This window comes from Camellia sinensis, chromosome 11 (genome assembly GCF_055761805.1).
Source record: "Camellia sinensis isolate YWXY chromosome 11, ASM5576180v1, whole genome shotgun sequence".
Lineage (NCBI taxonomy): Eukaryota > Viridiplantae > Streptophyta > Magnoliopsida > Ericales > Theaceae > Camellia > Camellia sinensis.
The window spans coordinates 125,329,379-125,344,832 of record NC_138971.1 but is presented as its reverse complement, the minus strand read 5'-3'; the positions used below and the strand labels follow the sequence as shown (position 1 = coordinate 125,344,832).

Sequence of the window (15,454 nt, the reverse complement as noted above, 5' to 3'; positions counted from 1 at the left end):
ACCACCAACACTGCCCTTCTCGAACTTCCACCATTGACCCGCATCTCCCTTCAGTTGGAAGGATGCCAAGGTCACCTTAAGAGCCCCGTCCTCGATGCCCAGCATCTCGAACGTCTTACTCATCTGTTCTAACCACTCGTCAGCCTTCAGTGGTTCCTTTGGATCCCCAACAAACTCATCCGGTTAGACCGGAAGAACTCCCTCTTCAAGAAAGAAGGCCCTGCCTCAGCTGCCTGATTTCCTGCTCTGAGAATACCCAAAGCCCCTGCTATCTCTCGTGCCAAGGCACTCATAGCATGTTGACCTGCTGGCTCGGCCACATTGGCCTGGCCAACTCCCTCCTGCACTGCCGGAATATCATCCGGTAGAGGTACTTCCTGCCTCGTAGGCCTACCACGCCTAGCACCTCTTCCTTGTCCTGACATCCTAATAAAGGTAATACAGAACATTAGCACATTCACAATGTGCCAAAACTAAACACTCACGTCCTAATGCATGGACAACAGTAATTCACTCCACGTAAGCACATAAACACATAAGCACTTACGAATTTCATTTCCGGATAATGATAGTCCCGAGGCGTTACTAGAGTTCCGGTTAGAAACAGCATTGATCAAGTGCTTTTCCAACAAGACTCACAGAAACCCAAGGATCCAATCAACATCCTAGAAACTAAATCCCATACCCACATAGTCATATAAGCATGTTATCAATTAAACACATACCATGCAACACTATTCCGAGTCTCTATCAAGCGAGACAAACCCATTGTGATACTAATCACTCCCCACGTACCCAAAGTATTCGAACCCTGTACGCTCTGATACCAAGTTAAAACGCCCTCAAAAAAATAACATTAAACCCATCAATATAGACATACATTGATATATATAAAAGCTCCACATTCTTCTATTCAACAGAGTTTCATTACAAAAAGTATTACATGTTAACAACAAAAGCAAATGCCCTAAAGGCTTACAGCTTTCCAAGCTAACACTTGATTACAATAAAAGAGTACTAACTCATTTACATATTAAGCCCTTGGCTTGAATATACATGTAATACATCAAAAGGGAAAAGACAACAAAAGTCTGCCCGCCTCTAGCCTCCCAAGCTACGTCCTTGGAGGTGGCATGCTACCTGTACCTGAAAATGATGTTCCCATATAGGGTGAGCCACAGCCCAGCAGAGATATACTAAACCAACTATAAGCAATGACTAAAAGATTAGCAATTGATAGATGGCCAACACCGATACATCCGCATATATCACGTCACAATTTCATAACATACGAGTCTATGTCACTTTCCATTTTCCATCCTTATTTAATAGATAAGCATACTAGCTATATCAACACATCAACAGATAAACATCTTACGCATCAACAGATAAGCATATAAGCTGTATCCACACTTCACTAGACAAGCATATGAGCTGTATCTACACTTCACTAGACAAGCATATGAGCTGTATCTACACTTCTCAAAGATAAGCCTATGAGCTGTATCTTCACTTCTCTAGACAAGCATATGAGCTGTGTCTACGGAGTTCATCCCCCATCTCCTCCAATCCTATCCGGTTTAGAGGTACATCCCCCATCTTCCCCTAAACTGCGGAGTACATCCCCCATCTTCTTCTCTATACACAATGCATATAAACACAAAGGTTCTATACACAATCAATCAATACATAAAATTAATGTATTCCATCCATCGTCATACTCTATGACACATTCAATTGATTAGTTTTAGTTTGTCTAATCATCATGCATTGTCTACAACAATCACGACTATCCTCCACCGATAGCCCAAAGCAGTTATTTCTAAGCAGAAAATAAATGCACAAATGGATATTAAATCAACATTCCAACTAGGTGAGTGATAAATAATCCAACTACACCCTTTTTATCCCATGACTTCCCAAATCAATTCCGTATTTCTCATAATTAATTATGCAAATTAATTAACCAATGTAATTAAGGCATTTTCCATAATTTACATTACAACCCTTAGGTTCCATTTTCATTAATGTCTTAACATTAATTTCACATTTTCCATGCCAAACATGCATCTAGGTTTGATATAGTTAAAACCCCAACTCTTGTAAATTTACACAAAAGCCCCCAAACTTTCACATATTACTAAACCAACCCCAACATCTCAAAATACTAAAATTTAAAGACAAAGTTCATAAAGAGGAGTAGGATATCCCTACCTCAAAGTTTGAGTTCCAATGGAGATGAAGACAAAAGCAAAAATGCTTCCAATTCCGAAATTTTCAGATTAAAATGTAGCCCTCGATGATCAACACAACTTTCGTAAAGACCAAAAGTGAGCAAACAATTCCTACTAGATCAAATCTAAGAGAGAAGGGCCGATTTTAGAGTGAGAAGCTCTGAAAATGGCTTTTTGGAAAAGTAAGAGAGAGAAAAGATCTTGAAAAAGTGATCCAAAAGTCGGATCTCGGGTTTATATAAAAGTCGCCCCGCTCGAGCATCAAACTCCCCGCTCGAGCGTAACTCACAGACTCCTGCTCGAGCGTCAACAATCCCGCTCGAACGGCGGATACACACTCTCTGAACTTTTACAGACAGGTCTCCCGCTCGAGCTTCCAACTCCCCGCTCGAGCGGCACTCACACAATCCCGCTCGAGCGGCCAATCCCACGCTCGAGCATCGAACACAGCACAGGAAATACTGGATGGGTGAAACTCCCGCTCGAGCGCCAAAACCCTCGCTCGAGCGGACAGGTCAAAAATCTGGGCAACTAGTTTTGGTTTCTAATCTCAACCGACCTGTAACAAATCTGCCTAACACATCCTATAACTCAAATACAAAGTAAGAAAGGATGTACACCAGGTAATAATCAACTACTATCATCCACGGACACATGTCCGGATCACTGTACAACAAGGGTAAACCCGGGACCGCTATAGTATTTGATCTTTATTCACTAATAATAATTATAATAATTTGAATCATCAACTAAGAAAATATTAGGTGTATTATATAAAAAGAATCTGTATACAAATTGTGCATAAATTCAGTTTTAAAAAATTTGATTTGTTTGTTTACTTAATTTGATTTGTTTGTTTACTCCATAATGTTTTCCCTTTCTATGATCACACTCCACCTCCATATGGTATTTTTATATTTTGGACCCAAAACTACCAGTTCTTTAATATAAATTTAGCTCATGATAGTATCCACTCAAAACCATCCTAGGTCTCATAGCTAGCTATATTTAAGGAGATGCTTGAAATACAAGTAGCCAAAATTGGAAAGAATAAGCCTTCTTGATCAGCTTTATATGTTCAGTGCACGTAGAATTGGAACAGCAAAGGACTTCAAATAAGAAATTAGAACCTGTTGTGTGCTCATTGTAATAGTGTTGACTGAAATCTTTCTCTCACATATAGTAATTTTGGGGAGTAAAATTGATTATACAAATAAGAAAATTGCAAAGATCTTTAGTGCTCCTCTCTCTATTTGATTTTACACATAGATCTTACACAAAGATCTATTTGATTTATTTTTTTTTAATCAGCTGTTGTTCATAGAAAATTGGCTAAACCTTTAAAGGTATCCTACTTCTTTAATATGTTGTTTGGCTTCCATTGGGAATTAATGTCACGCCCCCAAACCGCCCCTAGTAGTTTGGTGCCGTGATGGCCAGTAATCCGTGATTACCGAAGGCCAACTTACAAAATTCACACACAATCAGAGTATAGATATAGGGGCTCACAAGTGCGGAAGCAATAATCTAAAATACAAGTGGTCCATAAGAGCAGTGCATAAGTCAAATGAAATGGCATACATCTTTATATAGCTTTACAACTTGAATAGATAAAGAAATGAAGTACAAAAATACACATCACATCTTAGCAAAAGAGCTTCTCAAGCCGACATGTTCAAATACAAAAGCTTCAAGATTGCCGACGTCCTCACTGCCGACATAACATGCATACAAAACACACATCTCGGCGTAGCCGACTTCTAACTTGTTACCTACATATATACATAGGGAGGGTGAGCTTGGATACTCAGTGAATGATATAAGTAATAAAGGGGTAAATGAATGATTTCCAAGGTCCTTGTCAAAACAATACATATATCATAGCTTGTTCAAAACATGGGATGAATCAAGTTCATCAATCAAATCTTGGTCTTTCAAATCTTGCTTGGGATGTTAATAACATCAACATAATACATGGGGTGATGACATTTCGGACAAGACAAGGGAATAATCGACCCGGAATCGATTAGACATATCCACCCGTTCATAGACCGTCGGTGGGGCCATCCGTTCATAGACCGTCGATGACAGAGATCTCTCAAACATGGTGCTACATGGGCTTAGAGTCCCCTAGCATGGGAGGACTTTCCAAGAATGTCATCAAAACAAAGCTTATACTTGATACACAAAATAGAGATAATCATTCATGCTTGATCAAATACTTTTCTAAAACGAAGCAAGGCTTTGTCAAAACTTTATAACATAACTTTATTAAAAATACCACTCACTTAGTTCTTGGGACGTCGGGTCAAGGCAAAGGTCCAAGTCCTACAAACACATGGCAAAGCATACTGAACATACTTCTCAAAACAAGCCTCACATGCATGCAATGATTCTCGGGAACACATGCTAGAAGTCAAAACACTGTTTTTCATGTCAGGAAGACATGCTGGGTACCAACCAGGTCTAAGCCGAGGCCCTACACCTCCTGGCCGAGGTGCGGCTACCTAGGCTTCGGCATGCGGCTGCACGCCGAGGTGCGCACAAGACAACCAAAGGTGTAAGTGATTATGCAAGATAGGCCAAGGTGAGATACGATGCTTGGCCTAAGTGTGAGGTCTAGATGAGAGTGGTCTCGGCGACTACACCCCGGAAAGTGAAGTCTGGAGACCTGGGTTTCCACCCGTGAAGAACAGGAAGGACATGAACATGAAGATCATGAAGAACATGAATGCTAAAATCATAACTTGTCATTACGAGATCTGGGATTTCATGACATGAGTTCGAAAACATGGACCTGGGTACCCATACTTGAAAATCATGCAAGAACAAACACAAAAACATGGATCTAGGCATGAGTCTTCGGATCAAAACATGACTTTTCTTGAAGAACACATGAATGCTATTTTCTCTTTCTAAAACCGAACTTCAAAACAATGCATGGCTTACAAATCATTTTCAATCATGCAATGCAATAACATAAACATAAAGAACATCATGAGCTGATCAAGAATCTAACCTTAGAACGCGGATCTAACGGTTGGATCTCTAGGAATCAAGCTTGGAAATCTACTCTCTCTCAAGAACTCTTCTCCCTCTTCTAGAGCTTCTCTCTCTACTCTTCAAAACAATATACAACAAATGATGGGTTTCTCTCTCTGCCGGCTGACTTAACTCTCAGCTCGGACACGTGGCAACGGTTGGTTGGTTCTCTTCAAAAAGGTGATAGATTGACAAGACAAGGCCCTGACAAGGCGTATTTAGCAAGCTACTCGGAATGGCACTCCGGCAAGGGGTGACATCGGCTAACCACAAGACTTCGGCAACTAGGGTGACAATGACCTCGGCTAGGAAGGACAACACTTGACTAAGCTGTGCCACACCTTGGCCTAGATGTGCCACACCTCGGTCTAGGTCATACCACTCCAGGACAAGGTCGCTCAGGTGCAAGGGTAACATCTCGGCCTAGATGATACACATCTCGGCCTTGGTGATTCACACCTCGGCCCAGATAATGACATCCCGGCCAATATGTCAAAGCAAAGGTGGAGGTCAAACGAAGGGGTTCCAAGATACTTCTATACTGAGGATGACCTCGGCTTGGAATGATCTAGGCTTAACACAACCTAGGCTTGGCATAACAAGGAAGGAACAAAGCATGCATACAACACTTAGGGAAAACAGGATAGCATCAAGACAAGACAAGAACCTTTACCTAGGCAAAACAAGTCCAAGTCTACAAATGCAAGCTTAACAAGACAAAATCATGCAAATGTACATGAACATGACTAAGACATGAATGTGGGTTATTACAGTCTACCCTCCTTAAAGAAGTTTGGTCCCCAAACTTAACTTACCTTGTCCCCAAAATAATTCCGAAAGTCGGATTCTCAGCTCTTCTTATCATCTCTAGCCTTTACCTTGGGACAATCCTTAATATGATGACCCATCTCACCGCATTCAAAACATGCTCCAGATGTCCGATGACAAACTCCAAAATGTCGCCTCCCGCAACTTGTACATGTCGGCCTGGTGCCACCTTCCTGGTTCGTATTGTTGGAACTGTCCACATTTGTCTTCTTCTTGGCATCATGCTGGTCTTGGCGATTGTCATAGGTCTGCCTCTTTTTCTGATTCTCCCCTAAACTCTGACTTCTGTTCAAGTTGGCTTCTGCAAGGATGGCTTTATCTAACACTCCAGCATACGTCGGCATGTTAAGCAAATTAACCCGGTCTTGAATTGGCCCTCGAAGTCCACTCTCAAACTTGCGAGCTTTCCTGTATTCGTTGTCGACCATATGAGGTGCATACCTTGCCAACTCGGTGAAAGCACGATCATACTCCGCCACTGTTTTGCTACCCTGGGTCAACATCTGAAATTCTGTGGTTTTGCGATCTCGGACACTGAGCGGGAAATGCTTGTCATAGAACAGCTCCAAAAATCTGGCCCAAGTCAAGTCTGGGTTACCTTCTCGGATCATCATCCACCATCTTCGAGCGTCGTCTTCCAAAGTGAATGCTGCTAATGACACTTTCTGAGTGTCGGTGCTAGGAAAAACCTCGAACAACTTCTCCATCTCAAGAATCCATGCTTCTGCCTTCATCGGCACTATACCTCCATGGAACTTTGGCGGTTTCATCTTCTTAAATTCTCTGATCAGGGTCAATGTGTCATCTCCATACAAAGCTGGCTGTGGAGGCACTTGTGGTACTGGCGGTGGTGGAACTACATGTCGGCCATCTGTCTGCTCGGCCTGGGTGGAGGTAGTACCGGTGTTCTGCTGCCTTGCCTGCCTTAATTCATCGGCCAAACTTTCAACCAATCTTTCCAATCTGTTTATTCTGTCCTCGGATTGATCTCGGCTAACTGGGGGCCTCCCTCTCCTCATGATGCTGGGGGTATGTAGGATGTGACTCTTAGAATAAAATGAACAGATGAACGTGTGTGCAAGTGAACATGATCATGCCGATGTAACAAAATGCTCATGCCGAGATAATGCACACCTTGTCAAGTAGCAAGCAACATGATGCAATCTTAACATTCTTCTAAGGGACATCCTATGCTCTTTAGGACTCAAAGTGTGTGAATAACGTACTATAAGGATCTTGTGCTCTGATACCATTCTGTCACGCCCCCAAACCGCCCCTAGTAGTTTGGTGCCGTGATGGCCAGTAATCCGTGATTACCGAAGGCCAACTTACAAAATTCACACACAATCAGAGTATAGATATAGGGGCTCACAAGTGCGGAAGCAATAATCTAAAATACAAGTGGTCCATAAGAGCAGTGCATAAGTCAAATGAAATGACATACATCTTTATATAGCTTTACAACTTGAATAGATAAAGAAATGAAGTACAAAAATACACATCACATCTTAGCAAAAGAGCTTCTCAAGCCGACATGTTCAAATACAAAAGCTTCAAGATTGCCGACGTCCTCACTGCCGACATAACATGCATACAAAACACACATCTCGGCGTAGCCGACTTCTAACTTGTTACCTACATATATACATAGGGAGGGTGAGCTTGGATACTCAGTGAATGATATAAGTAATAAAGGGGTAAATGAATGATTTCCAAGGTCCTTGTCAAAACAATACATATATCATAGCTTGTTCAAAACATGGGATGAATCAAGTTCATCAATCAAATCTTGGTCTTTCAAATCTTGCTTGGGATGTTAATAACATCAACATAATACATGGGGTGATGACATTTCGGACAAGACAAGGGAATAATCGACCCGGAATCGATTAGACATATCCACCCGTTCATAGACCGTCGGTGGGGCCATCCGTTCATAGACCGTCGATGACAGAGATCTCTCAAACATGGTGCTACATGGGCTTAGAGTCCCCTAGCATGGGAGGACTTTCCAAGAATGTCATCAAAACAAAGCTTATACTTGATACACAAAATAGAGATAATCATTCATGCTTGATCAAATACTTTTCTAAAACGAAGCAAGGCTTTGTCAAAACTTTATAACATAACTTTATTAAAAATACCACTCACTTAGTTCTTGGGACGTCGGGTCAAGGCAAAGGTCCAAGTCCTACAAACACATGGCAAAGCATACTGAACATACTTCTCAAAACAAGCCTCACATGCATGCAATGATTCTCGGGAACACATGCTAGAAGTCAAAACACTGTTTTTCATGTCAGGAAGACATGCTGGGTACCAACCAGGTCTAAGCCGAGGCCCTACACCTCCTGGCCGAGGTGCGGCTACCTAGGCTTCGGCATGCGGCTGCACGCCGAGGTGCGCACAAGACAACCAAAGGTGTAAGTGATTATGCAAGATAGGCCAAGGTGAGATACGATGCTTGGCCTAAGTGTGAGGTCTAGATGAGAGTGGTCTCGGCGACTACACCCCGGAAAGTGAAGTCTGGAGACCTGGGTTTCCACCCGTGAAGAACAGGAAGGACATGAACATGAAGATCATGAAGAACATGAATGCTAAAATCATAACTTGTCATTACGAGATCTGGGATTTCATGACATGAGTTCGAAAACATGGACCTGGGTACCCATACTTGAAAATCATGCAAGAACAAACACAAAAACATGGATCTAGGCATGAGTCTTCGGATCAAAACATGACTTTTCTTGAAGAACACATGAATGCTATTTTCTCTTTCTAAAACCGAACTTCAAAACAATGCATGGCTTACAAATCATTTTCAATCATGCAATGCAATAACATAAACATAAAGAACATCATGAGCTGATCAAGAATCTAACCTTAGAACGCGGATCTAACGGTTGGATCTCTAGGAATCAAGCTTGGAAATCTACTCTCTCTCAAGAACTCTTCTCCCTCTTCTAGAGCTTCTCTCTCTACTCTTCAAAACAATATACAACAAATGATGGGTTTCTCTCTCTGCCGGCTGACTTAACTCTCAGCTCGGACACGTGGCAACGGTTGGTTGGTTCTCTTCAAAAAGGTGATAGATTGACAAGACAAGGCCCTGACAAGGCGTATTTAGCAAGCTACTCGGAATGGCACTCCGGCAAGGGGTGACATCGGCTAACCACAAGACTTCGGCAACTAGGGTGACAATGACCTCGGCTAGGAAGGACAACACTTGACTAAGCTGTGCCACACCTTGGCCTAGATGTGCCACACCTCGGTCTAGGTCATACCACTCCAGGACAAGGTCGCTCAGGTGCAAGGGTAACATCTCGGCCTAGATGATACACATCTCGGCCTTGGTGATTCACACCTCGGCCCAGATAATGACATCCCGGCCAATATGTCAAGGCAAAGGTGGAGGTCAAACGAAGGGGTTCCAAGATACTTCTATACTGAGGATGACCTCGGCTTGGAATGATCTAGGCTTAACACAACCTAGGCTTGGCATAACAAGGAAGGAACAAAGCATGCATACAACACTTAGGGAAAACAGGATAGCATCAAGACAAGACAAGAACCTTTACCTAGGCAAAACAAGTCCAAGTCTACAAATGCAAGCTTAACAAGACAAAATCATGCAAATGTACATGAACATGACTAAGACATGAATGTGGGTTATTACAATTAAATTATTCAATTTGCTTTTAGTTTACGATTTATTTTAAAAAAATTTAATATTATCATTTGTAAATGTTTTACAATAATTGATAGATTAATCTGCAATAATAGATTAATCTGCAATAATAGATTTATCCAGTTTAATGTAATTTATAATCTAGATTAAAACGTAATTTATCCAATTTAATCTTAACATTATGTTTCTTAAATGGATTTAATTTTTTAAAAGGTTTTGAATTTGAATTAATACTTGATGGGTTTTATTTTTTAAATGGATTTTAATTTATTTACATTTTCTTGACAGTATTTAGTTCTGAGGTGTTGTGTGCTTTTGGATGATTTTCATTTCAAATAGCTTCGGGGAGTTGGTCTAACCAATTTGTTATGTTTACACTTGAAATTGGAATTACTCTACAAATTTTTCTGCATTTCAGGCCCTTAATACACTTGACAGTATCAAATGGAGAGTAAATAAAAGGGTTCTTGGTATCATAGACATAATATGTGCTAGCATTTTGATAGCAATTTGGTAGAATATCACATATTTCTGCTTCTTTTCTTTTTTTCATTACCAAGATGAGTTGAATGCCTACATTATACTGATGTGCTTTAGTATATAGATTTAGTATACAATAACTTTAGTTTCTGTCAGTGTTTACAATTTTTTTTTACTTGCTCTTATATTTTGATTTGCAATATTGGTGAACATTATAAATCTTATATGTTTATTTCTTAATTTGCATTAACATTAGGGAGAGTTGTTATTTTATTTGAGTTTTGTACAGCATGTAATACAAGCAAAAATGTTACAAGTTTTTTAAGAAAAAATAAATAAATATATTTTATATAACTGCATTTTAATCTTAAAATTATTTACATCGTGCCTTCTGTCAATTTTGATTAAACATTGAGCATAATTATTGTGAACCAAATTTCTCTTAGACCTATGAAACATTGAGGAAATGTCTCTCATCTCCAAATTTCTGTCAATTTTTAATCAGAATTATTGCCAATTTTTTTAATAAAAAAAAACATTAAGAAGAAATTATTTTTTCATCAAAGAATTACTGTCAATTATTTGAACTATTAAGCAGAAATTTGTACCATTCAAATGTAGTATATTTGTTGTGTGATTATAAAAAGAAAGAGACTGTTTTTTGCATATATATTTTTTTTTAATATCTAGAGTTCCTAATTAAAAGAAAAATTTGAAAGACTTGGCATTTTAATATTTATGTGTAATATGGCAAGAGAGTTTATGTTTAGTATAGTATTCTATGTTGTATTTCAAAAAATTTTGGTAAATGTATATATGTGTGTATTACTTTAGTTGTGTTCATGAAAAGAAAAATGTATTAAACTTACAAGTATTTAACTTAACACAAGCATTTAATATTTTGTTATAAAAAAAAATTGTACCATTCAAATGTAAAAAAAAAAAAAAATTGTACCATTCTAAAAAGACTTGGCATTTTAGCATTTATGTGTAATATGGCAAGAGAGTAGATGTTCCTTTTTCTTTTTTTTTCCCACCTTTTTAAGGGAGTATAATTGAATATGTTGCATTTCAAAAATTCTAGTCAATGCATATGTGTGTATTACTTTATTGCTTATAAAATGGCTTTCTTATGTGGTGATTTTTTTTTTTTTTTTGGCATAAATTTATGTTTGGAGTTTCCAAGTCATAAATGGTGAACTTCAAAATAATTATGATTATAATGGGTTTTAAGTTTGGTTTTAATTTCATCTCTATAAAATTAAAGTCAGTTAAGAAAGATAAAAGTTCAAATTCGGACAATTATTGTGCTCGAGTTTTAATTTATCATTTTAATGTGATTGTTAAAAAACATCTATTCTAAATTCTAGGTTGACTCAGAAAATGTGAGTTTGATTATGGGTTTCTCAAAGAATGTAGGGAGAGAGAGAGAGAGAGAGAGAGAGAGAGAGAGAGAGAGAGAGAGAGAGAGAGAGGGGGGGAGAGAGATAGATATAGAGATAGGTTATTACGGCAAGGAACTATTTGTTTGGAGCTATTTAAAAAAAAATTAAGGGTGATTTATTTAGTTGATCTTCCTGCAACAAAAAAATTAAACTCACACTCAAAAAAAATTATTTAACATTTTATTTGCTGTATAATATATTTATTTGGTTATACCATTCAAATGTAATATATTTGTTGTGTGATTTTGGTTTTAATTTCATCTTTATAAAATTGAAGTCAGTTAACAAAGAGAAAAGTTCAAATTTAGACCATTTTATTGTGCTCCATTTTTAATTTATCATTTTAATGTGACTGTTAAAAAACATCTATTCTAAATGCTGGTTTGACTCAGAAAATGTGAGTTTGATTATGGGTTTCGCAAAGAATGTAGAGAGAGAGAGGGGGAGGGGGAAGGGACTGTTTGTTTGGAGCTATTTAAAAAGAAAGTAAGGGTGATTTGTTTAGTTGATCTTCCTGCAACAAAAAAATTAAACTGACACTCAGAAAATTTTATTTAACATTTTATTTGCTGTGTAATATATTTATTTAGTTATACCATTCAAATGTAATATTTATTTGCTGTGTGATTCTAATGTATAGATAATAAATATTTTTCATTTAATTTTTTTGTGAATATCTAGAGTTCCTAATTAAAAGAAAAATTTGAAAGACTTGGCATTTTAACATTTATGTGTAATATGGCGAGAGAGTTTATGTTTTTTTTTTTTTTTTTTTTTGGCACCGTTTTATGGGAGTATAGTATTCTATGTTGGTATAAACTCAACATAATATTCTTCATGAACACAACATAGAATATTCTATGTGTAATATTCTATTTTTCATTTAACATTCTATGTTTTTTTTTTTGCACCTTTTTAAGGGAATATAATTTTGGTCAATCCTTATGTGTGTGCGTATTACTTTAGTTGTCTTCATAAAAAAAAAATGTATTAAACTTACAAGTATTTAACTTAACGCAAGTATTTATCATAAGGATTTTTGTTTTGAATCAAATTCACCGAGTATTTAACTTAACCCAAACAAATGTATTAACATTTTGTTATAAAAAAAATTTTAAAAAAAATTGTACCCTTCTAAATAGAGAAGGCACGTGCCTCTGGTATCTGTTGACCTTTTTCTTTTTCTTAGAAGTTTATTTTTATTTTTGCTCTTATTGTACCCTTCTAAATTCACCGAGTATTTTTATTTTTCTAAATAGAGAAGGCACGTACCTTTTTCTAAATTGTACCCTTCTAATTTTGCTCTTATTTTTATTTTTTTTTTCCTCTTGATTGTAACCCGTTAAATATTTTCTATTCATGGCAGTTATTTATTTAAATAAAATTTTGAATTTTATTATTCGATTTGGTAGCAACATATTTGGAAATAACATTTCATTGCCAATGAAATCCATGTTAACTTTTATTATTGCTAATTTTTTGTTTCTTTGTGTCTAAAATTTTTAGGTTGAAGTACAACAGTTATGAACAATATCACTATTTTTGGTCAAGTAAGTTTTTTTTCTTCTTTTTTCTCTTAATATAAATTTAAGTACCTCTCTAATAAATTTAAGTACAACAGTTATGGACAACATCACTATTCTAATTATTTTTTTTCCTCATGCTTTATAGGTGGATGGGGACTTACACCGAACCGTAATATCTCCTCCCTTTACTAATTTTCTTATTTATGTGTATGAAGTTTTATTTATTACTCTAAAGTTTTTGTATGTATAGGTTCGATTTCTTCAAGAAAGAAATGTTAATGTTGTTATTCGCGATGAGCGTGACCTTAATACTATTCGCATTCATGAGGTAAGCATAAAAGTCAGTTGAACATTGGACATGTATTTTTTTATCATTTTAAAAATAATTTATAAATATATTCTACTTATTTTTTACAGGCAAAGGCAAAGGAAAAAGACAAAGCAATATTAAAGGAAACAAAAAAAGCTATTCCGTATGGCAAAGGAAAAGAAAATGCACATCCCATGGTATGGTTTCTCAACAATTTTTAAAAGTTTCTTTTTCGAATATTATATAGATTTTTTTAGGAATTGCGTAGTGTCATATACTATTTTTTATGTACATTTTTCAAAAGTTTCTTTTTCAAAAATTTATTCAATTCTTTTTATTGAATGTGAAATGTTTTTCTGAAGCATGTTAAAGTAAGCATTTGTACAACATGCTAATGCATTTGTATGAACATTAATTTGAATTTTTAATATGTTTGTCTATTTGTATGATAAAAATATGTTGCATTTGTACAATATGTTGCATCTACAACATAGCATAATAAAAATATAATAGAAGAAAACGAAAAAGGAAAATAAGAAGAAAGAACAAATATGTGATGAAAAGGAAACTACATAATATATATATTTTTTTAATTTTTATTTTTCTTATAAGAAGTTCTTAAGGAAAGAAGAAAAAGACAAAAATGTATTTTAATATAACAGAAACAACAAGAAGAGAGAAAAGGAAAGTACAAGACATTACACACTAATATTCACATTTTATGTACCCAATAATCTAATATTTACCTTTTCAACGTACATTTTGTAAAGAGATGGGTAGTGTCTTAAAACCAATAAGTGCGTGCATAGTGAGTTTGCAGTTTTGTGTGCTTAATGTGTTTTCAAATTATTTTTCCCTTCCTTTTTAAATTTCATAAATACATGCATTGGTTCTTATATGACTAACAACTTAACCGAGTGAAGAGAAAAAGTTAGTTAAAAGGAAGAAAAAATACATGATGAAAGGGAAGCAAGTTAGTTAATATTCACATTTTATGCACCTTCTTATATAATATTCTTATTTTAGGTACACAATGATAATGTGTTATCAAAAGCTGCATTGGCCCAACGTGCACGGCGAGAACGTGAAAAAAATCAAAAGCCATGTTCTGCATACCAATTGGGACAACGCCTGCGACGAGAACGAGAAAGAGAAAGATTGAAGGAATGTATTAACCCAAGACAACCTTCTTTAACACCAAATTGGTAAAAATAAAAAGAATTTTTTACCCAAGACAATCTTGAATTTTTTACTCTTACTATTACCACTTTATTATATAGATTTTAATTTGTTCACAATCTATTTCTGTAGGCCTCCTCCTACAACTCCATGTAGAAATGTTGGTGTGGTCATCAGTGATGAGCACGACCTTAATGTTATCCGTGTTCGTGTGGTAAGTACAAAATCAAGTCAAACATTATATGTATTTTATTTATATAAGATTTTTTTAATCTTTTCAATTTTTTATTTATATTTGTTAGGCAAAAGATAAAGAAAATGTCAACCCAATGTCTAAAGGAAAAGAAAAGATGGCTCCTTCCGGCAAGAGAATGACAAATGCATGTCACGTGGTATATATTCTTTTTTAAAAATATGATGCAAAACTAATCAAAATTTTGAATAGTTAAAATATATGAGTGTATAAAATGAATTTATTGTATTATGTTGTTTTTGTAGAATGATTGTAATATGTTTTCCCGTAACTTGCTATTATTTGTATGTGTCTTTCAAATTTATTTATTCTTATTTTTCATGGATACATGTGCATTTATAATGTACCGTCCATAAGTTGCTACTTATATAAAGAAAATAGGAAAAAAGAAACGAAGAAATAAAGAAAAAATATATAAAGAAAGGAGAAACTAAATAAGATAGGTTTTTAATTCTTATTTAATATATAA

The 15,454-nt window shown here is 36.3% G+C and overlaps 2 long non-coding RNA genes across 2 annotated transcripts in view; both read left to right on the top strand.

Annotated features, from left to right (window-relative positions):
* Positions 1-13,753, top strand: part of LOC145802121 (uncharacterized) — a 33,599-nt gene extending 19,846 nt beyond the window's left edge. The window contains exons 3-6 of the long non-coding RNA XR_014344484.1: positions 13,224-13,267; positions 13,389-13,412; positions 13,494-13,571; positions 13,661-13,753. This is a non-coding gene — a long non-coding RNA (uncharacterized LOC145802121). The remainder of the gene's footprint in view (positions 1-13,223; positions 13,268-13,388; positions 13,413-13,493; positions 13,572-13,660) is intronic.
* Positions 13,754-14,864: 1,111 nt separating this feature from the next.
* LOC145802120 (uncharacterized) lies at positions 14,865-15,287 on the top strand. Its single transcript, XR_014344483.1, has 2 exons — positions 14,865-14,946; positions 15,035-15,287. It is a non-coding gene; the product is annotated as an uncharacterized LOC145802120 (long non-coding RNA).
* Positions 15,288-15,454: the final 167 nt, after the last annotated feature.